Source organism: Scyliorhinus torazame, chromosome 6, assembly GCF_047496885.1.
Source record: "Scyliorhinus torazame isolate Kashiwa2021f chromosome 6, sScyTor2.1, whole genome shotgun sequence".
NCBI lineage: Eukaryota > Metazoa > Chordata > Chondrichthyes > Carcharhiniformes > Scyliorhinidae > Scyliorhinus > Scyliorhinus torazame.
In genome coordinates this window covers 101,765,976-101,786,108 of record NC_092712.1, presented here as the reverse complement: position 1 = coordinate 101,786,108, position 20,133 = coordinate 101,765,976, and the positions used below count along the sequence as shown (strand labels likewise).

Below are 20,133 nucleotides of genomic sequence, written 5' to 3'. Positions count from 1 at the left end.
GTTGTTATCGGTCCCATTTTTAGGAATCATCTATTTGGCCAGGATCTTCAAGGGTGGAGATTGCAAGGTCCATGAGAAGAACGCAATTTGAGTGAGATTGGTTGTCTCACAGTGGGATTAACATTTGGGTGATTTGTTGAGAAATCTATGGAGTCTGTTTTGTTTGCATCTGCCATTTACTCTGTAGTGCAGTGTTTTTCAAACTTTTTCTTTCCCGGGACCCATTTTTACCAACCGTCCATCCTCCAGGCCCCACGCTGCTGGCCTTCGTGAATCATGCCGGCCGATCCCACGCCCGAAAATCACAACGCACCATTTCCGCTTACCTTTAATGTGACGGGTGAGCCTGCTTGGTCCTCGCGGTCTCACTTGCTTTCCTATTCAATGTTACATTTCTGATAATGACTTCAGCTGATGATTTAAAATCTCACTTTTGAAAAATATCAAGTGATGTCCTTGTCCTTGTCTTGAAATTCCTTTAAACTTTTAAGGGTTTTAATTGTTGATTTGCCAGAGTTTCCCTGCATATAATGCACATGAACTTTGCATCCTGATTTGCTGCAGCACAATTAATAAACCCATACCTCAAGAAATCTATTTGAGACTGCTTTGTTTCTTCCTCATGGGTTGTTCACCAGAAGCCCTGGAGCTCACACCAGCACTGCTGGCAGCTACAAAATTGAGGAATCTCTCTCGCGCCTAGAACATGTGACATCAGTGTACAGGGCGTGTGACCTGCTCTCTGGATGTGTCCATCGATTTTTTTTTTTTAAAGAATCTGCGCTGATGTCAAGAGGAGACGTTCTGCCTCACTGAACTCCGGGCCTGTGCCCTGAGGGGGCATGCATGCGGCGGATGGCCGTCATTCTGAATTCCGGCCGCGTCTGCCACTTTTTAAAGCTGGTCACGTGTTGGGAACTTCTTCCCACGATGGGGAACGACGCGGCCATTAGCACCCCGACCCTCCTGACACCCACCCATGGGCCGCGACCCTGACTTTAAAAATGACTGCTGTACTGTGATGTGTCTTTGACTGCAGTTGATCTGTTAATTCACTTGCATCTCATGCGTGTCCTGAATGTTCGTGTTATGAGCCAGGACTTAGAAATTCCAAAGTGTATTATGAAGTTCACCTGACCTCTACCTTTTATGTTGAATTTGGCTAGGATGAGCACAAGGGGCTTTACTGCAGGTGTGATTCATGCGACTTCCTAGGTGCTTTTATCAAGAATGTAGTTAACATATAAAAGCAAGAATTTGATATCAATCAATAAAGAAAACGCAACAGCTACAGTAATCTATGTATTTAACTCTTAATGAATCCTCCTTGGTAGCTGTTCCAATTCAGTACAAAATCCAGTAAATCAAAACTCCTTTCAAGGGCGTGGCCCAGCACACTGTAATCTCAATTGAATGGGATGGTCTTTTCCCTGAGATCCAGCCTCCAACCAGCAGATTCAAAACTTCATCCGAAAGCAACTCTATCTTTAAAGTTACCAAGGCAGTTTGCCCCACACACTGTGCTTTCAGTTCCTTGGACCAGCTTTAAAATGAAAACAGGGAAACACTGTTTCTCTTCTGCAGTCCAAAGCAACAAACAGTGGGCAGCATGGTAGCGCAGTGATTAGCACAGTTGTTTTACAGCTCCAGGGTCCCAGGTTCGATTCCCGGCTTGGGTCACTGTCTGTGCGGAGTCTGCAAGTCGGTTAAAAACCTATCAAAAGATTTGCCTGCTTTTTGGGTCCGCGTACAAATTATATAGCGTTCAAGCATTTTGTTGTTCTTTGCAGAACAACGGCGATCAAAGTACTTCATTGGAGCTCTTGCTTTCCTCTTTGCTGTTGAACGCGAATGTGTTGGTTTATTTCTATTGCTTGAGGACCTGCTACCATGAGCAGCAATGCATTATGCCTCTTGCCAGGCTGTGTCTGCAGGCCAAGGGCTGCCACAGCTGAATTGCTGTTTGAAAACATGGCAATTTTCATTTACATTACCGGTGACTTGAAGCTGGTGGGTACCTTCAGACCTTCCATCTCTAACTTCACAGTCGTCCCTTGCGTTGAGTTCCAGTAGTTTACCAGGTAGACCTGCTTGATCCCGTCTTCTCCGTTGTTATCTTCAATTGTTCAACACTCCTGGTACCATGTTATGTTTTATGTTATGGCCGTAGTAATGATGTACACAGAACATCTCGTTCTTTGTTTAGTAAGATGGTTTATTAACAAGCACGTGGAAAGATAACTAACAAACGATAATACAGACGATTACTAATGGTTGAATTCAATGAATTTACCTGGAGCTACTTCTTGTGCAACTGTCCTCTAGTACGACTTATATCAGCTGCCAGATACCTCGAGTCACATGGTAGATCTCTATTGCCACCCGGAGGTTGCATCGATAACTATGTACTTTGATAGACAACTATATACAAAACTGTGCACAGGCATATCATCGCACTAATAAACCGTCACCATCAACAAACTATCTCCCCCCCGCCTCCCACACAACAGTTATCAGCTGCAGCCATCTTCTCCTCTCCACTCCCCGTTAACTACCTATACTGCCAGCAGAGTGACCCCCCACCCAGGGTAAATGTCAAAGTCTTTCAAATATTTAAACAACAATCAGCCCCCCTACCAATACCCAACTTTTAATACCAAACGTTCCAGGAGGAAAAGAAAAAAAGAGAGCGACACCCAAATCCCCTCCCCCAAACAACTCCCAATGGTACTCCCGCTGCCCCTGCCTCGGCCCGAACAAGCGCCGACACCCCCTACAGGCGCCCCCCCCCCGCCCACTTTTTGCCCCACCAGCGCTGCCTAGGGGTGACGAAGCTGCCTGGGAGGACGACACCACGTTTCCGGTAACCCCCATAAGGATCACCACCGAAGCCCAGACGCTCCAGAAGGATGACCAGGCCACCCGATCGACTGATTGCTCCAACATGAACACTTTGCTATTACCCTCGACATCACGGCACCTTAACACCTGGTCCTACCATGCGAAAGGCGACATTAACGCTGGCCATCACCCCGCCGGGCTCTTTTTTTAACAGGGGCTGAATGTGGTAATACCAGGTATTGTGGTACCTGAGAGGTGGATGACCATTGGTTAGACCCAGGAGTCTACCATTGGCTGATGTACATAGCTCCGCCCTGAGAGGCGGAGTATAAGAACCGATGCCATCCCAGCAGTCTTCACTTTCTGTATCGAAGCTGCTGGGGAATAGTTCTAGCAGATTAAAGCCTGTTAGTTATGACTCACCTTGTCTTGAGAGTAATTGATTGCGCATCACTGATGTTGGCAGATGACGGGAATTGTTTACTCATTTCTTTATGCAGTTAATTTAAAATATGACTTAATTACTAGTCCTGTAATTATCAGTGTTGTTCATTATTTGCTTACTGATGGAGTGGATTTCTTATTAAGAAATTACTTGGCTGGGGATAAGATGTTGCGGCCTCAACAGTTCAAGCCAGTTCAGGAAAGCCAACCAAGTCTTTGAAACTGAGGTTGTACAGGAAAAACAGAGAGACTTCAAAGAATAAATAACTTTCTGTAAACCTGCTGCAAGAATTCGTGTTTTAACTAAAGATGTGCCCAAAGAGCCAGTGTCTCAGTCTGCTAAAAAGAAAAAGTTACTGGCAGTTGGTGACAAGTTCAAACTGTCTGAATTAAACATGCAGGATTAACATGACCAAGGTGTAGTAAAGCAGATAGCAACAGTGTTCAATGATAATGATAAAGGAAAGGAATGCTTTGAAGAAGAATGGAACAACTGAGTCGGGTGCTGACTTTATAAAGCTACAAGGAAGGATACATGCTCTTGAACGCAAATTATTATTTTTTAAATGAAGAGGTATTCACTCGTGACAGATGGAATTAAATATAACTTGAGCTCGATGGGAGGATCGGTAGCACAGAGGTTAGCACTGTTGCTTCACGGCGCCAGGGTCCCAGGTTCGATTCCCAGCTTCTGTCAGTATTTGTGCAGAATCTGCACGATCTCCCCGTGACTGCGTGGGTTTCCTCTAGATGCTTCAGTTTCCTCCCACAAGTCCCGAAAAACGTGCTATAAGGTAATTTGGACATTCTGAATTCTCCCTGTTGTACCCGAACAGCACTGGAATGTGGCGACTAGGGGATTTTCACAGTAACTTCATTGCAATGTTAATGTAAGCCTATTTGTGACACTAATAAAGATTATTATATTATAGGATGAAAAACAAAAAAGAAATAAAGAAAATTTGTGAACAGAACATAAAGGAGTATCAAACGTTTGCAGATGAACACTGAAATAAAGTTAACAAAGTTCTTAAAGCAGCTAAACAGGATTTTACTGGACAGAAAAATGAACTGCTTGCACAAAAGGAGTCTGTTAAATCGGCATCTCTTGGAAAAGAACACCGAAGGGTTAGATAATGTAAAAACACCTAAGGATAACTCATGCTGAATTTAAACAGGGTGAGGTGAATTCAGTTGTTATGAAGCAGAAGTCTGGCTGGTTGAAACTTTCCGAGACTTGAACATTAAAAAAACATGCAGACATGAAGGAAATGGAGATCGGGAGTTGAAAATTGATCGGATTGAGAGTCTGCTTTAAAATGTGAGAACCCTGAAAACAATTTTGTGTCTGGCTGTTAAAGACACAAAATAAATTGCTGCATCCAAAGGTTAAGAAGTGATATGACAGGGCATTTTGCCTTGCATTTCAATTCACACTCACCAGTACCCAGAAGCTAGTTGGATTGCCAGCAATCCACAATGTCTTCCTTGACTAAGTTTAACAAATTGCGAAACATTTGGACCCATCAAGATTATCATTCCTAGGCCCAGACTGTACTCGATCCAATGCAGGGTTTAAAAAGCAGCAAGAAGAACGCAAGATATATATTTTTAAACCAAGAAGATGGTAAAATTGTAAAGACTGCACAAAATGAAAAAGATCTTTTGTGCAGATTAAATGAAAGTGAATCAACCGGTAATAAAATAAATTCTTGTTTGCAAGCGAGTTGGGACTCAATGTACAGAAGCAAAACTTTATAGTCCTATGTGTTTGCTATTAGGGTTAAGCTGTATAATGTTGCCAAGGTAGAATGTTTAAAGGTGAAATGTGAAAGCAGAAAGAATGTTACCTGTACAATGCATTGTTAATGATATATACTTGGTTGAACGTTTTCTGTTTGAAAGTCATAATGAGAAAAATCATAATTATTGTAAGTTTATTTTTAGGGGTGGGGTGTCATGACTTTACATATTCTGAAATGTGCCTTTAATTCAAATTAAAACAGTTAAAACCTCAGCCTGGAGAGATACCCATGTGATTCACATTCCATGGGAAGGGAAAACTCTTTGAAGTGGGGGTGACCGCTTTAATATTCCACAATATCTCCGTGAAAAAGACAACATATGTTTGGGGCTCAGAAACAATGGAGCTACTGCTGTAGAGAAGAAGGGCAAACTGGTGTTACCGAGGTGCTGGTGAAATCTCTGTTTACGCTCAAAAGAAAGGAAATAAAATAGATGGGACTTTGAAGATTTAAGCAATGGAAACTCAACACGCTGTGCTTTTTGGTGGTGATCATATCTATCAAAGCCAGGGTGAGTGGAATGACGGTCTAATGACACGAGAAGTTTCAACTTGACTTTGCCAAGAAGTGAATAGTGGGGAGATACAAGTGACAACGGGACTCTCCCTGTAAAACTTCGTATCAGCCAGAAGTACGGAGTTGCTTAAAAGTGAGTTGAAAGACACTTTCAGTTGTGTTAGTTAGTAAATACAAACTTCATTTTTCTTTAGTTTTCTATATTCGTTGGCTGTTAATTAATCTCTGATCAATGTTGATTTTAGTTCGTTTTCCACACGGAAAGTCTTTGAAAGTGAAATCTTGGGCGGGATTCTCCGTTCCTGTGGCTAAGTGCCGGCTTTAACGGAGAATCCGCGGGAGGTTCACGTCAAAAAAATCGGAGCAAACCCCCCACCGATTCTGGTACCGGTGAGAGGCTAGCACCGGTGCTGCGCAAAACTCTTGCGGATCATGTTGAGAATGTCCGGGTCCCAGGCTGCGAATGTGCATGGCTGATGACCTGCAGCGGTCACGCGTACAACATGGTGTTGGCTGTGCGCGGACCCAACCCGCCATCCGGGACCCCACAGCCCACCACCTAGCCATCCCCACCAGTCCCCCCGGCCAGTGGCACCGATCCTGGCCAAGTATGGTGCACTGGACACAGTTCGCAGCCGCCGTGCTGGGTTCACAATTTGTGTGACCATCGTGAGCCGTCCCGTCGGGAACACGGCCCATCGGGGGGGGGGGGGGGGGGGGGGGGGGGGGAGCATCACGGGTGGGCTGGCCGATGAGGCGCCAATCGCATTGTGACCTTAGTGTCATGACCTCTGCCTGTTCACCCTCTGCCTTAAGAATACCCCCTACCCGTTCGGAGACATCTTGGACCTTGGCACTAGGGAGAAAACGTACCATCCTGGAGTCTCTTTCACATCCACAGAAGTGCCTATCTGTGCCCCTTACTATAGAGTCCCCTATAACTATTGCTCTTCTGCGCTTTGACCCTCCCTGCTGAACATCAGAGCCAGCCGTGGTGCCACTACTCTGGATACTGCTGTTGTTTTCCCCTGTTAGGCTATCCCCCCCCCAACAGTATCCAAAACAGTATACTTGTTAGAGAGGGGGACAGCCACAGCGGATTCTTGCACTGACTGCCTGCCCTTTCTAGCGGTCACCCATCTGTCTGCCTGCACCTCACGTATGACCACGTCTCTATAATTCCTGTCTATGACGCTTTCCGCAACCTGCATGCTCCTAAGTGGCTCCAACTGAACCACGCGGTCTGTGAGAAGCTGCCATTGGTTACACTTCCTGCAGAGGTATTCGACCGGAATGCTGGAAGAGCCATGGATCTTCCACATCTCGCAGTTAGAGCACTGCACCCCACTGAGTGACAGTTCAGCACTAGTTAATTAATTTAAAATCAGTGCATATTAAATTGTTATTAGATTACGTTATAATTAACAATTTAGTTCCTGGCGCTCGATTTCTCCTGTAAAATGAAATGTTAAATACTAATCTCCGCCCTCGGGTTTAGTTACTCCTCCACCTAGTTAATTAATTTGTTTTATTTAGTTGTTCAATGTTTTTTTTTTTCAAATTTAACACAGATTCCCTACCAGCCAATCAGGTTACAGCTTCACTGTGACGTCACCTCTCAGTTTTCTTTCCCCCTACAATTTGAAAATACAGAGAGACAGAGTATCACCTACCTTCCCTTGACTGCACTCTGGATTTCTCCTGTTCAGCTCCGCTCCCGATGTGAAGGCTGCAGATCCCTGCGGTAGGTTTTTATATCACTTACCTTCCCAGACTGCACTCCGGATTTCTCCTGTTCAGCTCCGCTCCTGATGTGAAGGCCGCAGATCCCTGGGGTAAATTTTTATATCACTTACCTTCCCAGACTGCATTCCGGATTTCTCCCGCTCAGCTGTGCTCCCAATGTGATCCTAATTCCTCTTAGCCCCCAGTTCCCACTATATTTGGTGTCTTTTTGTGTATTATTCTCTGAAAGTAGATTTAAAAAATATTTGTTTGACATCTCTTCATTTCTGTATTCCCCATTTCAATTTGTTGTCTCTGCCTCTTGGGGACCAATGTTTACTTCAGCACATTCTCTTGCTTTTTACAAAGTTGACAATGTCTTTACAATCTGTTGTTCATATTTCTTTTCTGTTTACCATGGTTCTATCTTCTGTCTCTTTTTAAATTTTGATCACCTTTTCCTGATTTTTAAAACTATTTGTTAGGAAAACAACAGTAGTTTTGAGGCATTTATATTTGTATTGGTAAACATTAAAAATAAGGTTTAGTTTTGAGTGTGTTTAATTTAAGGTATCTGCGCCTGGAAGAGTAAAACCTAATAGTTAGATTCATGCTTTGTGTGTGGGGGAGGGGGTTAATTTGAAGTCCAACTGTGATTCTGTTTTACTCAGAGGGCTACGGCGTGAAGAGTAAATAAACCAGCAATGGTTGCTTAACAACTGGAGCCTTGTAAGGCAGAGAAACATAGTTGGGCTAATTTGATGGCATTTGGAGATAGGGCTTCGGGGAGTGAACATCTTTCAACTGTCAGAAGAAAGACTGAACAGGATGGGAGTTGCGACAAAGCAGGCTTCCTAAAGTACAAGTTATAGTCCAGATAACCAGGGAATTGGGAGAGAAAGAATGTTTAAGAGGACTGGTGTCAAGTGAATAGGGACCAAGGTATTGTCCAGAATAATTCAAGAAAGAGTAAACAAAGTGTTCGGAGTGAAAGAGACAATCGGAGTAACCAGATTTAAAGTGGGACAGCGGCCTTGAAAGGTAAAATAAACAACTTATGCCATTGTAATGCAGTCTGGGAATCCAGACTTGGAGCAATTTGCACAACAGTCAAAACAAAACTATCGTAAAGAGCTTGGTGTAAAATCCTGGACTGGATTTGCTGTTAAAAGTGGAGTAGAATCTTTGTTTAAAAGTGCCATTTGAAAAACCTGGTCTCGATTTTGGAATGCAAGATGCTAAGGGTAGTCATAATTATGAGAGAAGATTTTAAAGCATGTTTTTGTGAGTGGAGTTTGGAAACACTCGAGTGGCAATCATCCGGGGGGGATTCTGAGTGTTAGGAAAGAGTTAATGTTCCCCAGTGCTAAAGTTAGTATTGGAGCTTTAATTGTTTAATAGACCACACTAATGTTAGACAGCACACATAGAGAGGGGATACAGGTGGCACTGTGGAGTTGAAGGAGAACACAAAATTGAAGTTGTAGAAGTCAAGACTTGCTTTCTAGTTCTGATTACAGAGATACCACCGAAGTGTAACAATTGTAAGAGTATGGTTCCTGCTAGTAAGTAAAAATGATTGTAAACTAAGATTTCTTCAGACGAAAGACTGTATTCTGAATTCTAACATAGAAGAGTCATTTAGATAAAGTTGGAAAACAAATGGCTGAATCCAAGTGGAGAGTACCATTGTTTGACGGTTGTCAACTCTATAACCAATGGACGACTGAAGTTATCCTTGGACATGGGTTATATCCTTGCCCCAAGAAAAGACTAGGAATGGCCTTGGCACTTTTATTACAGTACAAAAGCAAAATAAGACGCAAGGTATTTTCCGAATTGGAGCCGGAGTATTTAAACACATGTGATGGTTTGGATACATGTGGAAGTGTACATAATAGAATGTAGGCTGCAAAAAATCCATCCTACATTTCTCAATCAGTGCTGGCGTTCAAATCGTTGGACTGTCCTAAAGTTACAAATATGGATTGGCTTCTGGTTTTGAGAGGAGTTAAATTTGCAGAAAGACACAACCTGCTGAACACAACTGGCTCGAAAAAAAAGTTCCTCGCAAACATTCAAACAATTGATGACATGATGTTAACACGACGGCAAGCATCACTAAGAAAGAAGATTTATAACTAAAAATAATGAGGGCAGAAGCCCCTTTAACAATTATGGCAGGAGGAATGAATTGAGAAATTTCAACAGAAAAATTAACCACAGAAAATCGAGTGTGTGGTCAATTGTGTTTTCGATGTTATTCAAAATTCAATTATGCAATAAACCTCCCTAAGCGATATAATAGGGTGTTTCCACGAGACAGCAGACTCTTGACCATAAAGAACGCATTGTTTTAGTAATGAGAAGTTTTGGTCTGGTGATGAAGGTGCTGGTTGCAGAGTCCTTCAATTGTGGCGTATTAGACAGTGGATGAACATCTACAACATGTGTAATAGATTGGTTGTTACCTGGACTCTTTAAGTGACAAAGATCGGAACAAGGAAGTTCCATGAGTTTCAGATTTGGGAATGATAATATCCTCAAGTTGCTGAAAAGAGTAATGATTCCTTATAAAATCATCAGAAGGAATCATTTCATTAGCACAAATGTTGAATCCAGTGAAATATCTTTATGATTGAGATGACCATCGATGAAGAAAGTACATATGAAGCTTGACGTGGAAAATGATAAGGCCATCGTAATGGAAAAACAATGGACTTACAATATCCCGCGAATGAATCTTAATTTTTCTTCTAAAGAAATTAAGGAAATACTGTTGGGAGGATCAGTCAACGGGAGTCCAGAAAACCAAAAGTTAATTGTGTTAAGTTGCAACGGTAATTTGCCATCCACCTTCCCAAAGATTAAAAATTTTGCTGAGTGATGTGGGTATAAGATGAAGAATACACCAAACTTATAGAATAGATAAGCGCTAGATATGGTATTTGTAAGCAATATGAAAGAAAATCCATCGTGACCCATGGTGAGTATGAACCTGGTGACAGATTTTAATGAAGTTGTGGCAATGATCTTAAATGTGGGATAAAGACAAGAACCCTTTCATTTGACACTTTTTAGACTTGGCAACTTGGTTTAGTCAGTTGACAATTATATGTAGAAAAGAAAATAATTGTGTAACAGATAATGGAAAAATGGTTAGGGAGTAGACTGGGGCCACTGGCAAATTCTTCACTGATAATGGGGTGGTGGTGGGGGAGGGGCGGGTGATGTTGTACCTTTAAAACCTCTGATGCGTTCGACCAGTTTACTTATTCAAAAGTTTTACTCGGGTGCCTTTATTTGCGAAATGAACAAGGGACAAAACAGGTTCACAGTTTAAGTCAATTTTATTCACAATTCTATTGTTCACAATCCTTGACGGGCAGCACGGTAGCATGGTGGTTAGCACAATTGCTTCACAGCTCCAGGGGTCCAGGTTCGATTCCCGGCTTGGGTCACTGTCTGTGCGGAGTCTGCACGTTCTCCCGTGTCTGCGTGGGTTTCCTCCGGGTGCTTCGGTTTCCTCCCACAGTACAATGATGTGCAGGTTAGGTGGATTGGCCGTGCTAAATTGCCCTTAGTGTCCAAAATTGCCCTTAGTGTTGGGTGGGGTAACTGGGTTATGGGGATAGGGTGGAGGTGTGGGCTTGGGTAAGGTGCTCTTTCAAAGAGCCGGTGCAGACCCATGGGACGAATGGCCTCCTTCTGCACTGTAAATTCTATGATTCTATTGCTCAAGAAAATATGACTCAGACTCACAGCTGAGCTTTGGGTTTTACCCGGACTTAGTAAAGGAGGCTGGCAGGCTTCGATCACTCGATGTTGATGTCTTCTCTGGGTTCAAAACCCAGAGTCCTTTCTTCTTGCGATGGTTGTGCCTAGGCAACTCCCAGGTTATCGCTCCAGATCTGTTTGATGCTGCTTTCTTACACTGGGAAGCTTGGATTGAGTCATATATCTACACCCACCACAGGCCATTGTCCTAGCCAGACCCCAACTGGTTAATGGAAATAATAATCACTTATTGTCACAAGTAGGCTTCAATGAAGTTACTGTGAAAAGCCCCTAGTTGCCACATTCCGGTGCCTGTTCGGGGAGGCTGGTACGGGAATTAAACCCACTGTGCTAAACCAGTCCCTAAGGGCTGGATACCCCTGTTTATCGATCATGGTTCAATCAAGACCCATTGTCCTCTGAAACTCCCTTTGTCTGACCAGCCATCAGCTAATTAAGGCATCTGATGGCTTATTTTGTCTGTTCTTCGTCCTGCTGCAAAGTTGATCACCTGTGTCTGGAGGTTTGTTACACATTCATAGACTTGGAGTGGGTAATCAAAGTCCATATCACAGTAACAGGCTTATGCCTTGACTTGTGTGCTTTTTGCAGATGGCCAGTATCGATTCCAGCCAGGGTCTAATGAGACAGTTTCTGTTCCTGGCCTATGTGTTTCTTAGTAAGAAGTCTTACAACACCAGGTTAAAGTCCAACAGGTTTGTTTCGATGTCACTAGCTTTCGGAGCGCTGCTCCTTCCTCAGGTGAATGAAGAGGTATGTTCCGGAAACATCTTTATAGACAGATTCCAAGATGCCAGACAATGCTTGGAATGCGAGCATAAGCAGGTGATTAAATCTTTACAGATCCAGAGATCTGTTCCTGTTCCCACTACTTGCCTTCAAACAACCGTGCAACCTCAAACAAACCATTGTTTGCAGCAAACTACCCAGCCTTCAGAACAGTGACCACGACACCACCCAACCCTGCCATGGCAATCTCTGCAAGACGTGCCAGATCATCGACATGGATACCACCATTACACGTGAGAACACCACCCACCAGGTACGCGGTACATACTCGTGCGACTCGGTCAAGGGCATTCAGCCTCTGATCTCCGGGTAAGCGTTCTCCAAGGCGGCCTTCAGGAAGCGCGACAACGCAGAATCGCCGAGCAGAAACTTATAGCCAAGTTCCGCACACGTGAGTGCGGCCTCAACTGGGACCTGGGATACATGTTGCATTACATTTGTGCCCCACCATCTGGCCTGCGAAACCCTACCAACTGTCCTGGCTTGACACAATTCACACCTCTTTAACCTGGGGTTACCCTATCTCTGGATCTGTAAAGATTTAATCACCTGCTAATGCTCGCATTCCAAGCATTGTCTGGCATCCTGGAATCTGTCTATATAGATGTTTCCGGAACATACCTCTTCATTCACCTGAGGAAGGAGCAGCGCTCCGAAAGCTAGTGACATCGAAACAAACCTGTTGGACTTTAACCTGGTGTTGTAAGACTTTGTACTGTGCTCACCCCAGTCCAACGCCGGCATCTCCACATTATGTGTATCTTCACAGCTTCTTTTCAGTACCACAGTGTAATTTGCTCATGATGCATTTCGGGGTATGTTTGAAAACATGAACATAATATTTAAGAATACAGCTGCAGAAAGCCCATTTAGTGATGGGGTGTGCGAGAGAAATCATACTGTGATGGATGAAATGCGTCGTAAAAGTTTGGCAGAAAGGCCAGATTGCAAATCAACTTCGGCTTTAGCATGGGCTGTCCATAAGAAGAATTCACTACTGAGGATAAGGGGCGATCCCCAAATTCTTTCCATTATGAATGATTATCTTCCAACTTGGGAGAGGACCACGATTAGTTCTACCTTTTCTGAGCATTTGAATACACTGCACTGCATTCGGACAGAAGCGGAAATCTCAAAGAATTCTGAGAGCTTTGAGGGTACATAGAATTTAAAGTGCAAAAGGAGGCCAATTGGCCCATCGTGTCTGCACCGGCCCTTGGAAAGAGCACCCTACCTAAGCCCACACCCCCACCCTATCCTTGTAACCCAGTAACCTCACCCAACCCAACCTTTTTTTTGGACACTAAGAGCAATTTAGCAATGCCAATCCACCTAACCTGCACATCTTTGGACTGTGGGAGGAAACCGGAGCACCCGGAGGAAACCCACGCAGACACTGGGAAGAAAGTGCAAACTCCGCACAGACAGTGACCCAAGCCGGGAATCGAACCTGGGACCCTGAAGCTGTGAAGCAACTATGCCAACCACTGTGCTACTGTGCCCCCCAATGAACTACCCCCCCCAATGAACGGCCATTGGAAACTATTTTCAAACAGGGAGACATGGCATATTATAGAAGCAATGAAATTAATGAGCGATGAGGTCCAGGAAAGGTAATGAGTACAGATGGTGAAACAATCATTTTGCAGCATGGAAACCAGAATGTTGGGGTACAGTAGCCAAGATTAGTGGGTACATATTACAAGTTTGTAGGATCAAAAGGGGTTATTGAACATGCTGGGGAACCAGGTACCTTTTATTCCCATATGTTACAGAATTATGAGGATCACATCACAGAAATTAACCTTTTGGACACTTGAGGGGCAATTTAGCATGGTCAATGCACATCTTTGGACTGTGGGAGGAAACTGGAGCACCCATAAGAAACCCACACAGACATGGGGAAAAGATACAAACTCCACACAGTCATCCAAGGTTGCAATTGAACCCAGGTCGCTGGTGTTGTGAGGCAGCAATGCTAACACTGTGCCACAGTCCCACCCCGGAAGGAAAGTGGAGTTGAGCATTATTAGAACCACCATGATTTCATTGAATGGTGAAACAGACTCAGTGTGCCGAGCAGCCTACTTCTGCTCCTATGTCTTCCGGTCTTATCATCTTCATGAGGCATGCCGAAGATTTTTTAGGGGCCGGGTGGGGGGTGGGGCAGGGGGCAGTAGCAAATTTTGAAATACTGTTATTAACTGGCGTGGAACAGAGTTCAAGATTGGATAGCAGGCCTCTAATGCACCAAATGACTGTCTCTGTGGAGTTTGCACTTTCTCCCCGTGCCTGCGTGGGTTTCCTCCGGGTCCTCCGGTTTCCTCCCACAGTCCAAAGATGTGAAGCTGGGTGGATTGGCCATGCTAAATTTAGTGTCCAAAGATTAGGTAGGGTTTTGCGGATAGGGCGGGAGGGAGTGGGCTCTTTCATGGGGTCGGTGCAGACTCAGTGGGCTGTATGGCCTTTTGCACTGCAGGGATTCTATGAAATACATTGGGTTAGAAATTGGACAAAGTGGTTTGCATGTCACACTACATCAGCAGCCTTACTTGAAGAATATTAACCCCATTGCCATTCATCGTGGTAGGGTCTCAAGAGGATACAGTGACTTTTAAATGGGAAAAGAGGAACTCTGAAGTTTAATTGTGCAGCTGAATTGGATAAACAAGACAGGATACCGGTTTTGATGTTTTAGAACTAAGCACTGAAATGAATGATCACAAAGTTGAAGAAATTGTTTGAACAATCAAAACATTGGCAAAATTCAAATTGGACAATTGTGTTACCAAATTCTCATCTTGAGGTGATATTTGGCAACTGAAAGTGATTGTTTATAGTGATGCATCTTATGCTAGTTTCAAGTGCACGGTGATTTATAATTTTTCTCCTGGGGGAGGAAAGTAAATGTTACCCTTTGGTATGGGAAACTAAAAAGATACAAAGGGTGGTATCTTTGGTATCTTTGGTACATTGGCAGTGGAGACACTTGTCCGAGTGGAGGCAATAGATATGGCATTTTTTTTGCATCCAGGATACTGACTGAAATTTTGAATGGTCCAGGGAATATTACGTATAAGAGTGTCACATACACAATACGTCCCTTTTGGAGAATGTCCACCCTACAAAAAGCATCAATTAAAAGATACTATGAATTGACATAGTGAGCCTAAAACAAATGCTGGAGAACGAGGGGGATTGATGAGATCAAGTGGGTTGAGAGCAGTTACCAAACCTGACTGTCCGACGAATAAAGGGGTCAGCTTGAAAAGTTATTTGAAATTGTTACAGAGGGGCGCCTTTTATTCGAAGGAAGAGAATGTGAGGGTGGATATTAAAAAGGGGAATAGGATGCCATTTGTTGTAGAAAAGAAAATATATACATTTATGTTCTGGTAACTTATATCAAATTTATAGCTTAATTTTATTTTCTTTGAGGGGGAATTTGTAAGGAAAGAGTTAAATGTTCTCCAGTGTTTAAGTTAGAATTGAAGCTTTAATTATTTAATCAACCACACTTACTGTTTGATGGAGTGCACATGTATAGAAAGGGGATACAGGTGGCACTGTGGAGTTGGAGGAAAAGTGATTGTAGAATACAATTGGAGTTAAAGAAGTCAAGATTTGTTTCTAGTTCTTACTGCAGGTCTCACTGGAGCTTAACATTGAGGAGGCATCCACAAAGATTCATTTGGGGTTCAGGTGGAGAGTGTTTTTGCCCACATTCATCTTCTGTGTTTAAAAGCGACTTTGTGTTAATGAGACCATTGTACCATTGTAGACTAAGATGTACTTTGTAATCCATGTTAATTCTAAAACCTGTGTGCAATTGTGAAAGGAAGAGGTATCATGTGAGAGTACCTTTACGAAATGGGTGTTTATAAATGGGTGTGTCTAAAAGTATCTGTAGTGAGAGTACCTTTAAGAAATGGGTGTTTATTACTGTAGTGATGTCAGAGAGTCGGTGGAGCTGGGCTGTCTGTCAGCTTTTTACTTTCGTTTTTGGCTGTTTGCTGCAGGGTGTGTTTGAGTTTTGTTTTCAGTGTTGGAACTGAAGCCAGACAAAGCAGGTGTACTGTTGTTCGCTCTGCCATGAAAAGACTATATCTTGATCATTTGGTGAATTCAGAATTATAAATATTTTCAGTAGTGAATGTAAACCTGATGCGCTTCTGGTAAAAGGTGTTTCTTTTGTCTTCTAGATGTTGTTTGAGAAGTTATTAAGGATTACTTAGTGTTGTATTCTTTGGGGGTTGTATTTGAATTAATGGTTGCTAAGATGTTCACTATGTTTTAATAAGGTTAACTTGAGTTCATAGAATAAAGTGTTTTGCTTTAAAAAATACTTTTCCATTTCTGCTGTACCACACCTGTAGAGTGGACCGTGTGCTCCCCATACCACAATCTAGTAAAAATTATGGGTCAGGTGAACTGTATGGTACCCTTTGGGGTTCTCTTAAACCCTGACCCATAACAATTGGGGGCTCGAGGGGGATAAAAGTCTATCTATTGGATTGGCTTAGTGAACTTAAAGACAGTGAGGGGTGAGCATATTGTGGTTATTTTTCAGGTGTGGTATTTCATTTTAAGTTGGGAGGGCGTTGTGGACAATGGCTCTTTCAGAGGCTCCAAAGTTTCTGGGGGTGGAGACGGTCACACGCAGTACCTTATGGACAGAAACTAAAAGCAGACTGTTAGATCTGGCAAAAACATTGCAGTTAACATTACCTGACAAAATGCGAAAAGATGAGGTCATTATGGCGGTGGCTAAGCATTTAAAGTTGCCTGAGATACAGTTTGACTCATTGGAAATGGCAAAAATTCAGTTACAAATTGAACAAATGGAACATGAAGAATTAAAGCAGCTTGAATACGAAAGAGAGAGAGAGGAAAAAGAAAGAGAAATAGAGAGAGGAAAGAGAGAGAGGAGAAAGGAAAACAGAAAGAATAGCCCTAGCAGAACAAAAAGAAAGTGAAAGGGAGATACAGATCAGTGAAAAAGATAAAGCGAGAGAGATTCAACTTCAGAAAATGGCCATGAAACATGACAGTCAGTAAAAATTGGCAGATGTAAAGGGAAACGTACAGTTGGATGATAGCAATGAGGATAGTGAAAAAGAGCACCATAGTCGAAGAATTGGTGGGGATCTATTTACATTTGTCCAAGCATCGCCAAAGTTTGACGAGAAGGAGGTAGAAGAAGGTAGTTATCTTTGAGGAGGTAACTAAGTGTGTCGATGAAGGTAGAGCAGTTGATATCGTATACGTGGATTTTAGTAAGGCGTTTGATAAGGTTCGCCATGGTCGGCTTATGAAGAAAGTAAGGAGGTGTGGGATAGAGGGAAATTTGGCCAATTGGATAAGTAACTGGCTATCACATAGAAGACAGAGGGTGGTGGTGGATGGAAAATTTTCAGGCTGGAGACCAGTTACCAGTGGTGTACCACAGGGATCAGTGCTGGGTCCTCTGCTATTTGTGATTTTTATCAGTGACTTGGAGGAGGGGGCTGAAGGGTGGGTCAGTAAATTTGCTGATGACACCAAGATTGGTGGAGTAGTGGATCAGGTGGAGGGCTGTTGTAGGCTGCAAAGAGGCATTGATAGGATGCAGAGCTGGGCTGAAAAATGGCAGATGGAGTTCAACCCTGACAAGTGCGAGGTGATTCATTTTGGTAGTAAAAATTTGAATGCGGATTACAGGGTCAACGGCAGGATTCTGAGGAATGTGGAGGAAGAGAGAGATCTTGGGGTTCGTGTCCACAGATCTCTGAAGGTTGCCACTCCAGTGGATAGAGCCGTGAAGAAGGCTTCTAGTGTGTTAGCGTTTATTAACAGGGGGCTTGAGTTCGCGGGGTTATGCTGCAACTTTACATGACCCTGGTGAGACCACATTTGGAGTATTGTGTGCAGTTCTGGTCACCTCACTATAGGAAGGATGTGCAAGCATTCGAAAGTGTGCAAAGGAGATTTACCAGGATGCTGCCTGGTTTTCAGGATAGGTCTTTTGAGGAAAGGTTGAGGGAGCTAGGGCTTTTCTCTTTGGAGCGGAGGAGGATGAGAGGCGACTTAATAGAGGTTTATAAGATGATGAGGGGGATAGATAGAGTGGACGTTCAGAGACTATTTCCTCGGGTGGATGTAGCTGTTACAAGGGGGCATAACTATAAGGTTCGGGGTGGGAGATGTAGGAGGGATGTCCAAGGTAGGTTCTTTACTCCGAAAGTGGTTAGGGTGTGGAATGGACTGCCTGCTGTGATAGTGAAGTCAGACACTTTAGGAACTTTCAAGCGGTTATTGGATAGGCACATGGAGCACACCAGAATGACAAGGGGGTGGGATAGCTTGATCTTGGTTTCCGACAATGCTCGGCACAACATCTGTGCTGTATTGTTCTATGTTCTATAAGCCTTTTTCATTTAATTTGAGAAGGTAGCTAAAGAAATGAAATGGCCACAGGACATGTGGGTATTTCTGATTCAAACAAAGCTGATGGGTATGGCTAGTGAAGTGTTTGCATCACTACCGGAGGAGGTATTTGGGTTGTATGAGGAGGTGAAAAAAATCCATGTTGGGTGCATATGAACTAGTGCCTGAAGCCTACAGACAAAGTTTTAGAAATTTAAGGAAAGAATTTGGTCAAACATGGAGTTTGAAAGGCTCAAACAGAGTAATTTTGATAGGTGGATAAGGGCTTTGAAAATAGACAAAACGTATAAAGCTCTCAGAGAAATTATACTTTTGGAGGAGATTAAAAATTCAATTCCTGATGTAGTGAGAATTCATGTGGAAGAGCAGAGGGTGAAAACTGCGAGATTGGCAGCAGAAATGGCAGATGATTATGAATTAGTTCATAAATCAAAGCTTGGTTTCTGACATCAGTTTTAGCCTGTGAGGGATAGAACTGGGGACATGAGTAATACTCAAGTGGTAAAGGTAAAAGTCTGGGAAGAATGTTGCCGGACGGTAATATGTGGAATTCAGGTTGAGAGGAGTAATGTTCAATTATATAAGGTAAGGTTGGAAAGTCCAGTGAAGAGTGGTGAAGTGGTAGTAGGAGTAATAGAGAAACTATCTTGTCCAGGAATACAGTTTATCTTGGGTAATGATATAGCTGGATCGCAGGTGGGAGTGATGCCTACTGTGGTTGATTGGCCAGTGGAAAATCAGACAACTGAAGTGTTGAAGGACGAGTATCCTGGGATTTTTCCGGATTGTGTAGTAACAAGGTCGCAAAGTCACAGGTTAAGACAAGAGGAGAAATCAAAGTGTGAAGATGAAGTTGAAGTGCAATTATCAGAAACGATTTTTGATCAGATGGTTGGAAAAGAACATGAACAGGTGGAGGATGAGGCAGATATTTTTAGTTCAGGAAAACTGGCGGAGATGCAAGATAAAGATAGAGAAATAAAATGGATGTATCAGAAAGCATACACGGAAGAGGAATCTGAGTGTATACCAGAGTATTATTGCCGGAAAAGTGATATCTTGATGAGAAAATGGAGACCTTTACATATGCAGTCGGATGAAAAGTAGGCAGAAGTTCATCAAGTAGTATTGCCGGTAGGGTATAGAAAGGAGGTGTTGCGAGTTGCACATGAGGTACCAGTGGGCGGTCATTTGGAAATAAGGAAAACTCAAGCTAAAATCCAGAAACATTTTTATTGGCCTGGACTACATAAAGATGTAGTTAAATCTTGTCAATCATGTCACACATGTGAAGTGATAGGGAGACCTCAAGCAGTAAGAAAACCAGTGCCCTTAATACCCATTCCAGCATTTGAGGAACCTTTTACAAGGGTCCTAATTGATTGCGTAGGACTGCTTCCTAAAACAAAAAGTGGGAATCAATATCTTTTGACGATAATGGATGTGACTACTAGGTTTCCAGAGGCTCTTCCGGTACGTAATATTACAGCTAAAATGATTGTGGAAGAGTTACTTAAATTCTTTACTAGATATGGACGACCCACAGAAATACAATCGGATCAAAGATCAAATTTTGCCTCTAGGTTATTCAAAGAAGTTATGGATAGCTTAGGAATAAAACAATTTAAATCAACTGCATTCCATCCAGAATCGCAGGGAGCTTTAGAAAGGTGGCATCAGACATTACAGACAATGTTGAGGGCTTATTGTCAAGATTATCCAGAGGATTGGGATAAAGGAATTCCATTCGTACAGTTTGCAATTAGGGATGCACCAAATGAGTCAACAA

General features: G+C 43.0%; 1 protein-coding gene across 6 annotated transcripts in view; it reads left to right on the top strand.

Annotated features, from left to right (window-relative positions):
* Positions 1–20,133, top strand: part of stam (signal transducing adaptor molecule (SH3 domain and ITAM motif) 1) — a 156,579-nt gene that overhangs the window by 57,101 nt on the left and 79,345 nt on the right. The window contains exon 1 of one of the 6 annotated variants that reach the window (XM_072508579.1): positions 7,203–7,350. The exons of the other annotated variants lie outside the window; for them this stretch is intronic. The gene's annotated coding sequence lies outside the window, so the exon portion shown is untranslated. Of the gene's footprint in view, positions 1–7,202; positions 7,351–20,133 lie in introns of those variants that run through there. 6 annotated transcript variants of the gene reach the window in all.